This window comes from Tenrec ecaudatus, chromosome 6, assembly GCF_050624435.1.
Source record: "Tenrec ecaudatus isolate mTenEca1 chromosome 6, mTenEca1.hap1, whole genome shotgun sequence".
NCBI classification, from domain to species: Eukaryota; Metazoa; Chordata; class Mammalia; order Afrosoricida; family Tenrecidae; genus Tenrec; species Tenrec ecaudatus.
In genome coordinates, this window is record NC_134535.1 from 22,905,056 (window position 1) to 22,921,092 (window position 16,037).

A 16,037-nucleotide genomic window follows, 5' to 3' on the forward strand; every position below is an offset into this window, starting at 1 on the left:
AGGGATATGTGGTCTGTTTTAAAGCAGTTCATAGTAGTAGGCAGGCGCCATCTACTTTTGTTGGTCACAGGGTGATGGAAACTGATGGTGGTATGGTCCATCAGTCCACAGGCTTGTGCCAGTCAATCCCCTTCTTTCCGCTGGAGAGGGGATGGTCAGTAGTTGCCCCTTTGTTGATTCTTCCTGTTTTTGAAAACATCACATTGTAAAACGAAGCTTGCTATGGAAGGTAGTGTGACTGTCTGCCATAAGTCAATATTCATTGAGTGGTGACCTCCATTGCCTCTCACAGAAAGAGCAGATTGATTGGGCCTTTTGCTTGTGTTTCCCTTTCCCTCAGCTTTCTCTCTTTTCAAGCACTACTGCACTGCACTTCATGAGCAAGACGTGGCACATTCAGTGTTTACTTAATCTTTCCCCATGTTTCAACACAGTGCACTTCCTATGACTGACTCCTTTGAGATTGGCGTAGTCCCAAGCTATGGGAAATAGATTGTATCTTAGAACAGCATGCTGGTACTATTGGGGAACATGTCTGCTCTGTCTATTATGCAGGTGAAAACTACAATGTTGGGGAGTGCTAAAATGATGTAGTAAGCACAAGAGAAGAGAATCATCGCAGGAGAGAGAATAACTAAGTGACAGGAAACCTGGGATCCAGTGACATCATTGAGCTCCAGTTAAGCCATACCTGGAGCAAAGCCTATCTCAGTTACCCGTGCTGATAAACTTCTTTGCATTTTTATCTCAACCTGACATTTCCAGATAAAACATGTTAGAACCCTTAATAAAATTAAGCACATGAACATCTAGATACTTTCTATATCTTAAAAGGAGGAAAAGGAAACAAATTTTTAAATCAACCACGATCATGATTGCAACTAAGCAAAAATGAATGTTCTGGCTTGCACAGCAACAAGAAACCTTACTGGCAAGTAACATGGTTTCCTTTCTGAATAGCAGCTAGCCTTGCTGAGTCAATGTTGACCTATGTAACTCTTTCCTGGAAGACTGGAAAAATCTACGGATTGACTGCTTTACTCAATCAGCCTGGCTTTTGTTTCCTAACGAATGATTAATATTAGTCTTTCAGCAGGATAACATAAAGCAGACTGATTTGCATCACTTGGCATTGTCAGCCTCGTGTGTTTGAGTTTGTTCACTTATTTAATATGGGCTGCACTGAAACTCAGTAGGCCCTGTTTGTTCAGCGGTCTCTTAAGAGCCCCTGCCTTCTCTTCGGCATTGAATTGGACCAAGGAAAAGAGATGATGTGAGGTAATGTGAGGAGTGTGTTTCTCAGCTTCAATGGACATTTCCAGTCTTTTCACCACTCCCGGAGTTCCGGGAGGACTTTCAATAACTTTACAAATCCAGTCAATCCATATTGAGAGAAGAGTTGAGTGTAGATTGAGATGCTGGCCTTGTGGGTCTCAGCTAACTTCTCTCTGGTACAAAGTATGTGAATCATCCCACAAGTCCACTGCTTTGAAGTCACAGCCTACTCATAGTGGCCCTAGAAGACAGAGGAGAAGTCCTTCACAGTGTTTTCGAGATGATATATCATTATGGGAGCAGACAATCGCATCCTTCTCCCAAGGAGCTACTGGGGGCTTTGACCACTGGCCTTTCAGTTAGCAGTCTTGTGCTTAACCCTATTTGCCACTAAGTCTCCTTATTGGAGTTGTAGTAGAATATAACTGACATCCTTATTTATTCAACAATATTGATTCTTGTATGTGTCTGTAGTGTTGAATGGTAAAATTCTCTCCTCCCATGCAGAAGATGTGCGTTTGGGTCTCAGCCAGTGCACCGCATGCCGGTCAGTGGAGGCTTGCTTATTGCTGTGACGATGAACATTTTAGCAGAGCTTTCCGATTGCGCTGTATGAGGAAAGAAGGCCCAGTGAACGACTTCAGAGCATAAGTCAACGAAAACCCCACAGAGCATAATGATCTGGTCTGTGACCAACCACGAGGAGCACCTGGGCCAGGCAGCATTTAGCCCAATTATGAATGGGCTTGCTGTGGGCCAGGGGATAACTGCCCGGCAGCCAGCCACAATTGCATTCATATTTGTAAAATTGGTAAGCTTTCCCAAGGTCTTGCTATTTCATCATCTGAAAAGTGTGAATAATTAAATCCAACTTGCAAAGTTGTGAGGTTTAAATGAGAAAGCCTAAGTAAATAACCTCAATTCCCACAATTATTTGCAGGTGTGAATTCTCCTCTCCTGACCCACTCCATTCCTCTGTCCCGTGGGGACTTATCTGAAGCTCACCCGCCCCTCTGCGAGGCCCACCAAGAGGCCCCTTCTGGCTTGTCTTCTCGTTCCACATAGTTCTTCTCTATTCCAGCATCTAGCATACTGTGTTTTATTTCTGGGTTCCTGGACACGCTTCCCCATTAAATTTTGAACGTTCTTCAAGATGGAATTCTATTTCTAATCTCTGCATTCCTAGGGGAATGAACATTACAGAGGCGCCCCAAGAATTTATGCAAAATGCTAAATAGGAGATAAAGGGAGCCAACGTTGGAGACAATCACCTATATACCAAGCGCAATGAAATGTACTTTTACATATATTGTTGCCTTGAACCCACTCGATAAACCAGTTTTATGAATTAAAGACTTGAGACTCAAGAAGGAGAAGTGGTTTGGGTCATGCCCCACAATAATAGTGTCAATCTAAGGTCTCACTTCATTTTTATTTCACTCCAAACGGCAGTCTTGGAAGCAACAGAAAATTCACCTCCTTCATCATTCCCCTGAGTGTTGGACCTTTGTCACTAACTCCATGTCTGTTTATGTTTCCCAAAGGGATCATAAAGTTTTCTATACTACATATTTTGAAACACATTTGAATCAAAGACAGTTTCATTTGTGGTTGTTGCTCGGTGCTGTCCAGCATGTTCTGTCTCATAGCAACCTGACGTTCAGCAGAAGGATGGACGGCTTGGTCCTATGCCAACCTCCCCATGGTTCTGCTGAAGCACATGGCTGTAGCCACACTGTCATTCTATCTGATGGAAGACTTTCTCTTTTTGCTGACCACACATGATGTCTTTCTGTGAGTGTTATACAGCATCGTGGTGATTTCTATGGATATACGTAGAGAGTTCAAAGCTGGAAATACATTTATCTACTGCAAAATGTATCAGAAGCAGAAATGTGCATTATTTTAAAGTGAAATTGAGATTGTTTTCTTTTTATACATGCCACATTTTTTCAGGTCCTAAAAAAGCTGGACATTGAATAAAGAAGATCAAAGAAGAATTGATGCATTCGAATTATGTGGATTGGCAAAGAATATTGAAAGTACCATGGACTGCCAGAAGAACAAACACGTCTATTATTGAGGGAATACACCACAGTGCTACTTAGAAGCCAGCATCATGAGACTTTGTCTCACTTCCTTTTCACATATTATAACGGGGACTATTGCCAAGAAGTGACATTATGCTTAGAAGTATAGAAGAGCAATGAGAAAGAGAAAGTCCCTTGAGAGCATGGATGAACTCAGAGGCTGTAGCAGCGGCTTCCGATACAACGATTGTAAGAATGGCCCGGGAACAGCAGTGTTTCAATCTGCTTAACACAGTGTTGCTATGAGTTGGAGTCAACTTCATGCACCGAACAACAAAAACAAAGTTAGCATAAGATGGGGCCTTATCCTTGGGAGGCAATAATGTTGCACAGTGGTTAAGACAATGCATACTGAAATCAGAAAGCCCTGGTGAAGGTGGGCTCAATCTGCCACTTACTATGTGATATTAGGCAACATATTTAGCTTTTCTAAGCCTTGGTTTTCTCATTGGAATGATAGAGATCATTAACATTGTCTTGCATAGTTAAATGATGATAACTTAAGCATTTCAATATAAACTTTACATGTTCAAACAGCATGACCAAGTCCAGCTACTAGGAACATGCACAAAGTCATCAGGAAGCTTGGCCAAGCTGAAGTAGTTACTAGGGGCAATCAGGGAGGGCCTCATAGAGAAGGGAGGAGACCCTTGTAGAAAGAAGAAAGAAAGAAAGAAAGAAAGAACGAAAGAAGTTGCAGTAGAAGTGGGGAGAACAAGCTAGCTAGAAATATTTATGAGAATGAGAAGGCCTAAACTTTACTTCTGCTTCCTTTATCCCTTATGGGACAAAGAAGTCATTTAAAAAAATGATACAAGATATGCACTGATTTTTATAAATGATAGCATATAAGCTATATTTGACATGTAATGGCCAAAGTATTAGATGGGCTTCTTCATAACTATCCAGCTATTTATGTTTTGTTATGGTTTATGTTTACTTTAATAAGCAAATGAGTGGCTTGGGTTTCCTAGGCTCTTTTAGCAGCTATGAGCCTGAGAAACTAAAAAAAGACTTGATGGTTTATGTTGTACTGTAATATTTACATGGTCAGTGCCGTTCTAACAACATTTAAACTTTTTTGCTGATTGTAATTTTGATTTGATATTAACACAAATATCAATATGATGAAACCATTAATTTTGGAGAACGCAGGAACTGGTAGTAAGAAAAAGAGGCTTTCTTTGGACCAAGTTAAAAATGTATGAGTTTGATCACTGGGAGGTTTGAAAGAATCAAAGTAGCACAGACAAATGCTTGGAATAGGAGTCTGAGTTGATGTTTGGATAGACATACAAGCTGCCCCAGGGTGAGAAGGCAATTGACAGTATACACAAGGGTATCTGTGTATGTGTATATCTGTGTGCATATATACTGTATAGAGTCACTCGAGTATAAGACAAGGCACCTAATTTTACCACAAAAAATCTGGGGGGCTTTTTTAGCATGAATAACGTGCTGAAAAAACTTGGCTTTTTATTATTATTTTTAATCATTTTATTAGGGGCTCATACAACTCTTATCACAACCCATACATACAGCAATTGTGTAAAGCACATTTGCACATTCATTGCCCTCATCATTCTCAAAGCATTTGCTCTCCACTTAAAGCCGCTGGCATCAGTTCCTCATTTTTACCCCTCCCTCCCCACTCCACCTTCCCTCATGAACCCTTGATAATTTATAAATAATTATTTTGTCATATCTTGCCCTGTCTGACGTCTCCCTTTACCCACTTTTTTGTTGTTCATCCCCCAGGAAGGAGGTCACATGTAGATCCTTGTAATTGGTTCCCCCTTTCCAACCCACCCTCCTTCTACGTTCCCAGTATCACCACTCACACCACTGTTCTTGAAGGGATCATCCGCATTGGATTCCCTGTGTTTCCAGTTCCTATCTGTACCAGTGTACCTATCTGTACCAGTGTACATTCTCTGGTCTAGCCAGACTTGCAAGGTAGAATTCGGATCATGATAGTAGGGTGGGGTGGGGGAGGAGGCATTTAGGAACTGGAGGAAAGTTTTATGTTTCATCGTTGCTACATCGCACCCTGACTGGCTCATCTCCTCCCCGGGAACCTTCTGTAAGGGGATGTCCAGTGGCCTACAAATGGGCTTTGTGTCTCCATCCTGCACTCCCCACCTCATTCACTATGGTAAGGTTTTTTGTTCTGATGATGCCTAATAACTGATCCCTTCAGCACCTCATGATCACACAGGCTGGTGTGCTTCTTCCATGTGGGCTTTGTTGCTTCTGAGCTAGATGGCTGCTTGTTTACCTTCAAGTATTTAAGACCCTGGACACTATATCTTTTGATAGCCAGGCACCATCAACTTTCTTCATCACATTTGCTTATCTACCTGCTTTGTCTTCAGCAGTTGGGTTGGGAAGGTGAGCATCATAAAATGCCAATTTAATCAAAGAAAATATTCTTGCATTGAGGGCGTACTTGAGTGGAGGCTCAATGTCCTTCTGCTACCTTAATACTAAACCTATAAATATATGCACATAGATCTATTTCCCCATCCTCATATATAAATATATTTACATATGTACATGTCTTTATTTAGACCTGTATAAATACCCTTTGCCTCCCAGCTCTTCTATTTACTTTGACTTTCCTCCTGTCCCACTATCATTCTCAGTCCCTACTAGGGTTTCAGCAATTCCTCTTGGTTACATTACCCTTAATCATGCCCTACAAGGCCTCCCACATCGTCCTCACCACCGATTTAGATCTCTTGTTGTTCCCTTGTCCCTGGGTTTATTAACACCGCTACCTTTCCCCCCACCTCGGCCTCTCATGGAACTGTTGGTCCCATTGTTTACTCCTCCAGATGGTTCGTCCAGCCTATCTTATTTAGGCAGACCTGCAAAGATAATAACATGCATAGAACCAAAACAGAGCAAAGCCAAGCAACAATATACAACAAAACAGCAACAACAAAACAATGACAAAAAAACACACAACAAAAAAGAAAAGCTTGTAGTTAGTTCAAGGACTGTTTGTTGACCTTTTGGAGTGTTTTCCAGTCCAGTCTGTTGGGGCCCCATGCCCTGACCCCAAAGTCCACCTTCAGCATTCCTTGGGGACCTCGCCACTCCATTCCCTTGCTGTTCTGTTGTACCCCCTTAGTGTTTTGCCTTGGTGTGGCAAGATCTGATTGGGTGCAATTCCCACACTGTGTCTCCGGTATTGTGCCCTGTAGGGCTATGGGTCAGTGAGGGGCATCATGTCTCATAGTGGGACTGGCCATGTGGTCCTCTCTGTTGTCTGGCTGTTCTAATTGGGAATGTCATCCTAACGGCCTGGTGGGCCAGGAAAACTCGGCTTACACTCAGGAATATATGGTACATGTCTGTATATATATATATGCTTCAAATATATATATATGCTTCAAATAATGGTCCATGAATGTGATAGAAAACACAGAGGGCAAAGTTATACTATTTTCATAGACATAACCAAACACCATGAAGGGATGAGTCACTAGAACTATTTCTCAGGGGACACCAAGGTCTGTTGGCATAACATAGGTCACACAGACAATATTCTACATACTCCTTGGGAGAGTAGCAACTGGATTCTTAAGAGTCAGAGTGTCAACTTAGGTGCAACTAGTGATCTGTACCAATCCGGAAGAAAGAAGAGTGATTGAAATGGAAAGAAGTATGCGGATGCTCTGTCCCGTGGACTCATGGGCCATGCGGATGCTCTGTCCCGTGGACTCATGGACCATGCGAATGCTCTGTCCCGTGGACTCATGGACCATGCGGATGCTCTGTCCCGTGGACTCATGGACCATGCGAATGCTCTGTCCCGTGGACTCATGGGCCATGCGGATGCTCTGTCCCGTGGACTCATGGGCCATGCGGATGCTCTGTCCCGTGGACTCATGGACCATGCGGATGCTCTGTCCCGTGGACTCATGGGCCATGCGGATGCTCTGTCCCGTGGACTCATGGGCCATGCGGATGCTCTGTCCCGTGGACTCATGGGCCATGCGGATGCTCTGTCCCGTGGACTCATGGGCCATGCGGATGCTCTGTCCCGTGGACTCATGGGCCATGCGGATGCTCTGTCCCGTGGACTCATGGGCCATGCGGATGCTCTGTCCCGTGGACTCATGGACCATGCGGATGCTCTGTCCCGTGGACTCATGGGCCATGCGGATGCTCTGTCCCGTGGACTCATGGACCATGCGGATGCTCTGTCCCGTGGACTCATGGGCCATGCGGATGCTCTGTCCCGTGGACTCATGGACCATGCGGATGCTCTGTCCCGTGGACTCATGGACCATGCGAATGCTCTGTCCCGTGGACTCATGGGCCATGCGGATGCTCTGTCCCGTGGACTCATGGGCCATGCGGATGCTCTGTCCCGTGGACTCATGGACCATGCGAATGCTCTGTCCCGTGGACTCATGGGCCATGCGGATGCTCTGTCCCGTGGACTCATGGGCCATGCGGATGCTCTGTCCCGTGGACTCATGGACCATGCGGATGCTCTGTCCCGTGGACTCATGGGCCATGCGGATGCTCTGTCCCGTGGACTCATGGGCCATGCGGATGCTCTGTCCCGTGGACTCATGGGCCATGCGGATGCTCTGTCCCGTGGACTCATGGGCCATGCGGATGCTCTGTCCCGTGGACTCATGGGCCATGCGGATGCTCTGTCCCGTGGACTCATGGGCCATGCGGATGCTCTGTCCCGTGGACTCATGGGCCATGCAGATGCTCTGTCCCGTGGACTCATGGGCCATGCTGACACAATTTCCTCAACCCTGAGGCCAGATAAACCAGAAGCACTATGATTACCAACTGGTCTGAAAAGAACTGCCTGGGAAGGTTCTGGGTGGGGAATGTGATAAAGAACTGAAAATCATAAAAGAGTCCAGGTTTACCAATCAGATCAAGACTATGGCCCTTAGTCACTTTTTTAGAACGCTAACAGAACTCATTCCCATTTTAGAATAATCAAACATTTAAGATAAAAATATGAGCTTTTGTTGATGGACATAATTCAGAGAGTTGGAAAGGACAGAAATGTAAGCAGGAAGCACGGGGAGGCCATGGGAGAAGTGCAGGTACATTGAGGGGTTGTAATGGATGAGTTCAAATAAAGTCTGTATGAATGTTGAATATGAAACTGATGCTCTCTTTTGTAAACCTTCACCTAATGTGCAATAAAAGTGTGTAAAAATAATATGTGGATTTGAAATTTTTCTCAAAAATTGACTTTTTTCTGGTTGGTTCTCTTAACAGATCATTAAAAGAGCATAGCTTTATGAAGGCAAACTATTTAAATGACTGGAATAATTTTGGAAAATTGAGAAATTTAAATTATGATGATTCTAATTCTTTCAGTTTTTACAAAATTAACTATTCAAATTTTAAAAATCAAATCATATGGCCTCATAAATAAAGCAGCCTCTGTAGATTTTTTTTGTTTATTAAATCTGTAGTAATGAACCCATGTAGTAATGAGTAATGTGTAGGGAGGAAGGTTTTTAAAAAACATAGGCCAAATGGTCATTTTAAGCTCTGCATTTTTATTCTTCTCTGCTTTCTCTTCACCAGATTCAAAGTCTCCATCTGTTGGGTTCAACAGTGATTGTTTACTCTGACCATATGAACAGATAATCCCCTTTCTCCTATGTCTATGTCTTTTAAGAGATATTAAATCTTTGCACGGTTGAACTACTTTTATGACTTCATTTCCAATATTTGGAATGTTTAGGTACTAAGAGCTATATACACACTGTAGGCAAACAGTGACATCTTTTTTTAAAATCAGCTTAATTAAGTTGATTCACATATGGTACAGAGTCATATGGCACAAGATTATTTGCACATATTCTGGTATTCTTCAAAATCCTTTAAATCCAGTCCTCTTAAAATAGAATTAATTGCTAAAGAGGTGACTTAATGTATGATAAATGTTTAACCAGTGAACTTCCCTTCATGAAAGTCATTTTGATTTCAAGTTATAGTCTCTTAAAAGAATGGACAAACCAAATTCATTTGGTTTGGGGAGAGTTAATTTCCTTAGCCATATGGCATACTTGTTTTAACTTGTTTTATAAAGAGACTATTTATATGAGTTACATAGAGGCCTTCTGTGCATTGGCTTCTTAAATATCAATTTATCTCAAGTTTTGGTGGTCTGAATCTGTAAACAGCAATGCTAGGGTGACTCATAGCAATGGGTCCCACCACTTGTCTGGCAGTTTGTTGTATTGGGGTGACTTGTGAGTTGCTGTGATGCTTCAAGTCAGGCCATTGCTCTTTCACATACCAGTGGAGGCATCCAAAGTGAAGAGGTTTCTGTGGAACTTCCAGACTTAGAACAGACTTTGAAGAAAGAATCAACTGCCTAATTCGGAGGAAGAAGCTGCTGGAAATCTTACACATAGCATCTAAACATTGCCAGATGCTGAAGGTCTCACCAATGGAAGCAGAACGTGATCAGAGACAATGCTGGATGCTGGCTTCTCGAGTCAGAAGGCACTTGAAATGTGATTGCAGGGGAGCTGCTTTCTTAAAGTAGAGCCGAGCATGGGGTCGTGAATGGAGGAAAGCCTACTGGCATGGCCTTCCTAGGATCTCTTCATTTGCTGATGAGGTAAAACTCAAGAGGAGAATAAACGGCTTCAAAAATCTCCCACTTATCAGAACTTGGACTATACAAAGAATGGATCTAGAAAAATGGAGAGTCATCAAAAATGAAATGAATGCATAACGATCAATAGTCTACTTTTAGTAATCTAAAGGAGACCATTTAGTAAGCTAAAGCATTGGCCACTTAGAATCAGAAAATCATGTGGATTACTATGCAAGGAAAGACCCAATCAAGAGGACTGGAATTATATTTATAGTCAAAAAAGAACATATCAAAACCTATTTTGAATTACAACGCTGTCTATGATAGGATTACACCTATTATACCTCTCCACTTCAAGGAAATCTAATCCGTATCACTATTTTCAGATTTATGCTTCAACCACAAAAGCTAGTGATGCAGAAATTGAATAATTTTACTGATATCTTCCATGTGAACTTGCATTGTTATTAGTCATTGGAATACAAAAGTTGGAAGCAAAGACAAGGAATGGTAGTTGAAAAATATGGTCTGAGTGATAGAAACAAAGCTGGAGATCACATGATAGGATTGTACAAGACCAACGACTTGTTCGTAGCAACTATACACAAGGGATTCTATACAGAGGGCAACTATACACAAGGGCTTCTCGAGACTGAATACACAGACGTCAAATTCCATAGCTAGGAGTTGACTGTGTAACAGACCATAAATTCTTCATAGGCTGAAGTTGAAGAATATTAAACCAAGTCCAAGAGAACCTAAATTCTACCTTCAGTTTTCCTACCTGAGCATCAACAGCATCAAGAAGATGTGATGAGCTGTGGAATGACATAAAAAAACATTATTCATGCAGAAAGCAAAAGGTCATTTAAAAGACAAGAAAGAAAGGATAAAAGTGGATTTTAGAAGAGCCTCTGAAAGTTCCTCTTCATCATAGTATAGTTAAGGCAACTGGCACAGGCAAAGAGCTAAACAGAAAATTTCAAAGGACAGCTCAACAAGACAAAGCCAAATATTATAATGAAATAATATAAATCTTATAATGAACATGAACACTATTGTAAAGAGATATGCATAAATTAATGAAATACTCAATAATAGAGTTAGAAAACCAGAGAGGAGGAACATGTTCAGTATGTCTCCAGTTGAAAGAACTGATGAAAAGTTGCCTCAAGTTGCAATATTGAAAGATTCTGTGGGAATAATATTGAATAATGCAGGAAGCATGAAAAGAAGATGAAAAGCGTACACAGAGTCACGGTACCAAAATAAGTGGTTGACATTCCACTCTTTCAGGAGGTAGCACATGAGCACATGGTATGAAAGGAATAAGTCCAAGCTGCACTGAAAATATTTTCCAAGAACAGGGCTCCAGAAATTCATGAAATACCAAATGAAACGAGTCCACAAGCTAATGAAACACCGGTTGCACTTATTGGCTATGTCAAGGACTTTGGAAGACAGTTTCTTGGCCAACTGACTGGAAGAGAGCCGTATTTCTACCCATTGCACAAAAAGGTGACACCACAGAATGCTCAATCAGTAGAACAATATCACTGATGTCACATGCATGTAAAATTTTGTTCACGAGCATTCAACAATGGTTGCAGCAATACATTGACAGGTTCAGAAAATATCGTTCAGAATGAGGGTTATCATTGCTGATGTCAGATAGATCTTGGCTGAAAGGAGGGAATGCCATAAAAATATTGACGTGTGTTTTGTTGACTATACAAAGGCATTTGACTGTGTGAACCATAACAAACCATTGAGAATAATTGGAATTCCAGACTACTTCTTTGTTTTCATGCAGAAGTTGTACATGGATCAAGAAGCAGTGTGTGAACAGGACAAGGGGATACTGCATGGTTTAAAACCAAGAAAGGTATGGCAGGATTATATCCTATAATCATACCTATTCAATCTTTATACAGAGCAAATAATAAGAGAAACTGAATTATATGAAGAAGAATTTGGCATTGTGATTAAAGGAAGGCTTATAAGCAACCTGCAATATTCAGGTAATTCAACATTGCTTGCTGAAAATGAGTAGGACTTAATACTAATGAAGGTCAAGGACTGCGACCTTCAGTGTGGATCACAGCTCAATGTAAAGAAGACCAAAATCTTCTCAACTGGACCAATATATAATATGAAACTGAGGAGAAATGTTTGAAGTTGTCAAGAATTTTATCTTACTCAAACTTACAATCAAAGCTCATGGAAACAGTATTCCAGAGATCTGCAGATGTGTTGCATTGGGTAAATCTGCTGCACAGGACTTCTTAAGTATTGAAAAGCAAGGATGTTGCTTTAAAGATTAAGGTGTGCCTGACCCAAGACTTGATATCTTCTTCTTTTCTTTAAAAACCATTTTATTGGGAGTTAATACAGATACCATTTAATCCCATAGTTCAATCACATCAAGCAGTATTGTACAATTGCTACCCCAATCAATTTCAAAAGTGTTTTCCTTCTTGAACTCCGTGGCTTCAGCTCCCTTTTACCACCCACCCCCAACCAATGTACCCCCCAGAAACCTTTATTCTACTGGCTAAAGGTTCATCAATCCTGGGTTTCATACATTGAAAACAGAAAAACATAACATAAATTCAACAGGGTCATCCCCAATGACCAAACACATTTGAGATAAATTCCAATATGAACAAACAGAAAACAAAAAATTATCAGGCCCAATGTGCATCAGAATGGGGTGGGGTAGAAGAATCAACTGACAAGATTTTAACCACTCAAGTCAGGTTTGTCATTTTGACCTTCTATAGTCATCTCCCCAATGCACTTTGTTTGGGAACCAGTTTCTTTCCATCCCTCTATTATGGAGAGAGGGAAATCACCAGAGGCTTATTTCCAGTGTAGATCTCACAAATATATCCATGGGAAACTTGGACTTTGAATAAGGAGGATCTAAGAAGAATTGAGGCATTTCAGTTGTGGTGCTGGTGAAGGATATTGGACTACCAGTACGGACTGCCAAAAGGACCACAAATCTATGTTGGAAGTATTGCCAGTGTGCTCCTTTGAGGTAAGGATGGCGAACCTTCATCTCAAATACTTGGAACATGTTTTCACGAGAGACCGGTCTCTGGATAAGAACATCATGCTTTGTGCAAAAGAGAAAGGCCTTTAATGAGATGGGTTTACAAAGTGACTTCAACAATGGGCTCAAGTTTAAAAACAATTGTGAGAATGACGTAAGACAGGGCAATATTTCATTCTGATTTGCAGCGGGTCTGTATGGTTTGGAATAGACTGGAGGCACCTAATGACATAACAATTGGTTAGCAAGGACACTGGGATCTTTTCTTTCAAAAATGTGGTCAAAGTAGGTGGACTCTGACCCTTCAGTATTGTGACTGCCTTCTTGAATAATTCATTTCTGTCCCAATTGGACATTTTTGACTTGCATTTCAGCCTGTTCAGTTTCTTCAAGGTCTGGATCAAAGGGTAACCTCTTCCCTCCAGCCCTCTGTCTTGCTCCAGCTGGAAACTCTCTTCTTTTAGAGTTTTTAAACACTTGGTTTATAGCTAATACACTGCCTTGTCTCAAACTTACTTATATATGCAATTTATGTTCCATCTAAATAATGACTGAAGACAAATGAGTGCTATATAAGTTTATTTCTTTGTTCTTCCACAGTGACTCCCATGAGTTAAAGCTCACTACCATGTGTGGGGCAATCGAAAATCATTTTTTGGCCAGGTATTTGGCTTTTAGGATAATTACTAATCTTTGAATTAGCGTCCAAATTTTGGATAAATAATAACATATCAATTATGAAATATTTATTGTGTTCCCAGCACATAATCCGGACACTTATATTCATGTTATCTAATTAATTATCACGCTAATGGAGATCCATTCAAGATTATTTTCACATTTTGTTACATGAAACATGTGAAGCTCAGAGAGAGCATGTGAATTGCTCGTGATTGCTCAGCTAGTATTGAACACACATTTTAATTCAATCACACTTCTCTCTGACTCTAGAGCTTGTTGTCCTTTTGTTGAACAATAATGCTCTTTAAAAATGGCTACAATTTTCTAAAGGGAAAAAAGGCAACCCCTTATATTACTTATGTACAACCAACCATTTCAGAGCAATAATTTGCTTTCTTGGTTTAGAGAAATGTTTACCAAAGTATAGGGGCCACTGCAAAGACCCAGTGGGCTGCAAAAGCAGATGCCTATACTTTATCCTGGATTATTGGCTGTAATGTGAACATTTTTCATTTCTATGGGGGAGCTGAATATTTTTTTTCAAAAAAGGAGATGACAGGCCAAATTTGTTTTGGGAACTATGATTCTGAAAATTAAGGACATGATTTCAGGAGATATCCAGTCAATTGGCCTATTATTTTTAGTATATATGTTTTACATGTTAGTCCTTGTATCATTTTTGGTGTCTTAAAAGTTTGCCATCCATGTTAGAATATTTGGAATCTATTAACCTGGAGTGGCTTACACTTGGGGCACTGGTACATGTCTGTACTTCTAGCTATTCATGAGGCTGAGACTGGAGGATCATTTGAGTCCAGGAGTTCTGGGCTATAGTGTGCTATTCCCATCAGGTATCCACACTAAGCTTGGCATCAACATGGTGCCTCCTGAGAGCAGCAGACCATCTGCCTAGAGAGAGGGTGAACCAGCACTGGTGGGCAATGGAGCACCTTAAAATCCCTGTGTGATCAGTAGTGGCATTGTGCCAATGATGAGTCCAACCTAGGAAACAATAAAAGTCTCTCTGCTGGCACAGTGGGTTACATGTTGAACTCCATGATCAGGAGTTTGAATCCTACCAGCCTCTCTGAGGAACAAACATCAATATTTCTGATCCAATAAAAACAAAAGCCTTGGAAACCTCAACCCTGCCCTATCGGGTCTTTTTGAGCTTGAATAAACTCAGTGGCAGTGAAACTTGACCTATTGACCTGGAGCATCAGAGGGGAAAAGTCAGATGTTGGAGAAGGAACTGGAATGTGTGTCAAATTACTATGAAATCATAAGAACAAGGAAGTGTCTGGCTAGTATTCATGAATATTTTGATCAATCATTCTACAGAAGAATCCTGAACAAAAGGGGAAATTAAGGTTTTCAAGGGCTTCATACTGGGCCAACTACTGTCCTCAGATAATCTTTAAGGCTTAAAGTAAAACACTCCCCAGAAGTTATCTCTAGATGATACAAGACCCAAACCAAATCCAACCAAACCCAACTGAGTCAATTATGATTCATAGTCATGGACTGACAGACCATCTGTTTCTCTCTCTCTTTCTGTATCTATCGATCTATTTATAATTATTTATATGTAATCAAATTGATAACAATAATTTGATGAGTTGGATGATAAGCTTAGGGGGCAGTGAGTTTATATTGAAGGTAGTGGAATAATTTGGGAAAGGCTAGCAAGAAATTGAAGCACAACTTGAAGAAGTTGAGATATAGTCAATTTCTACTCTTGTCAACAGTTATAGTCTCAGAAACAGAGAGCGGTAGTTCCATCCTGCCCCATAGGTTCACTATAAGCCAGCATCAATTTGATAGCAGTGAGTTATGGCATTTGTTTGGTTGGTTTTTTTGTTTTAATTTTCTGGTCATAATTTCTTATGTTATGTACTGTAGTTCTGGGTTTTCTACCTGTGGTTATGTTTTCGTTTTTAAGGGGACTTTCTGTTACAGGATTAAGATGGGGTCAAAATCAGACCTTAGTAGAAGCTGCAAGCCAAGTACCACTCTTTGTTTCCTGGGGGTATCTTTAAGACTACCTTAGTAGAAGGTGGGACACAGGACACCCTCCTTCGTCTTCTTTGGAGGTAGGGTCAGTTAAAAAGACACACCATACCTCTTTCAAAACCATTCCTTGGGATATGAGATCCACCTGGGACACAGAATAACCACAGGACCATGTGGAAGAGCATGTATAGATCTCTGTCTAAGGGGGTGGGGGCAACTGAGACCAGACTGACATAGAAACTCAGAAGGGCAGCACCAAAATTATGGGGTGCTGCTCCTCTTTCCAGAGAGTATGGAACTGTGGTCTTGAGTGACT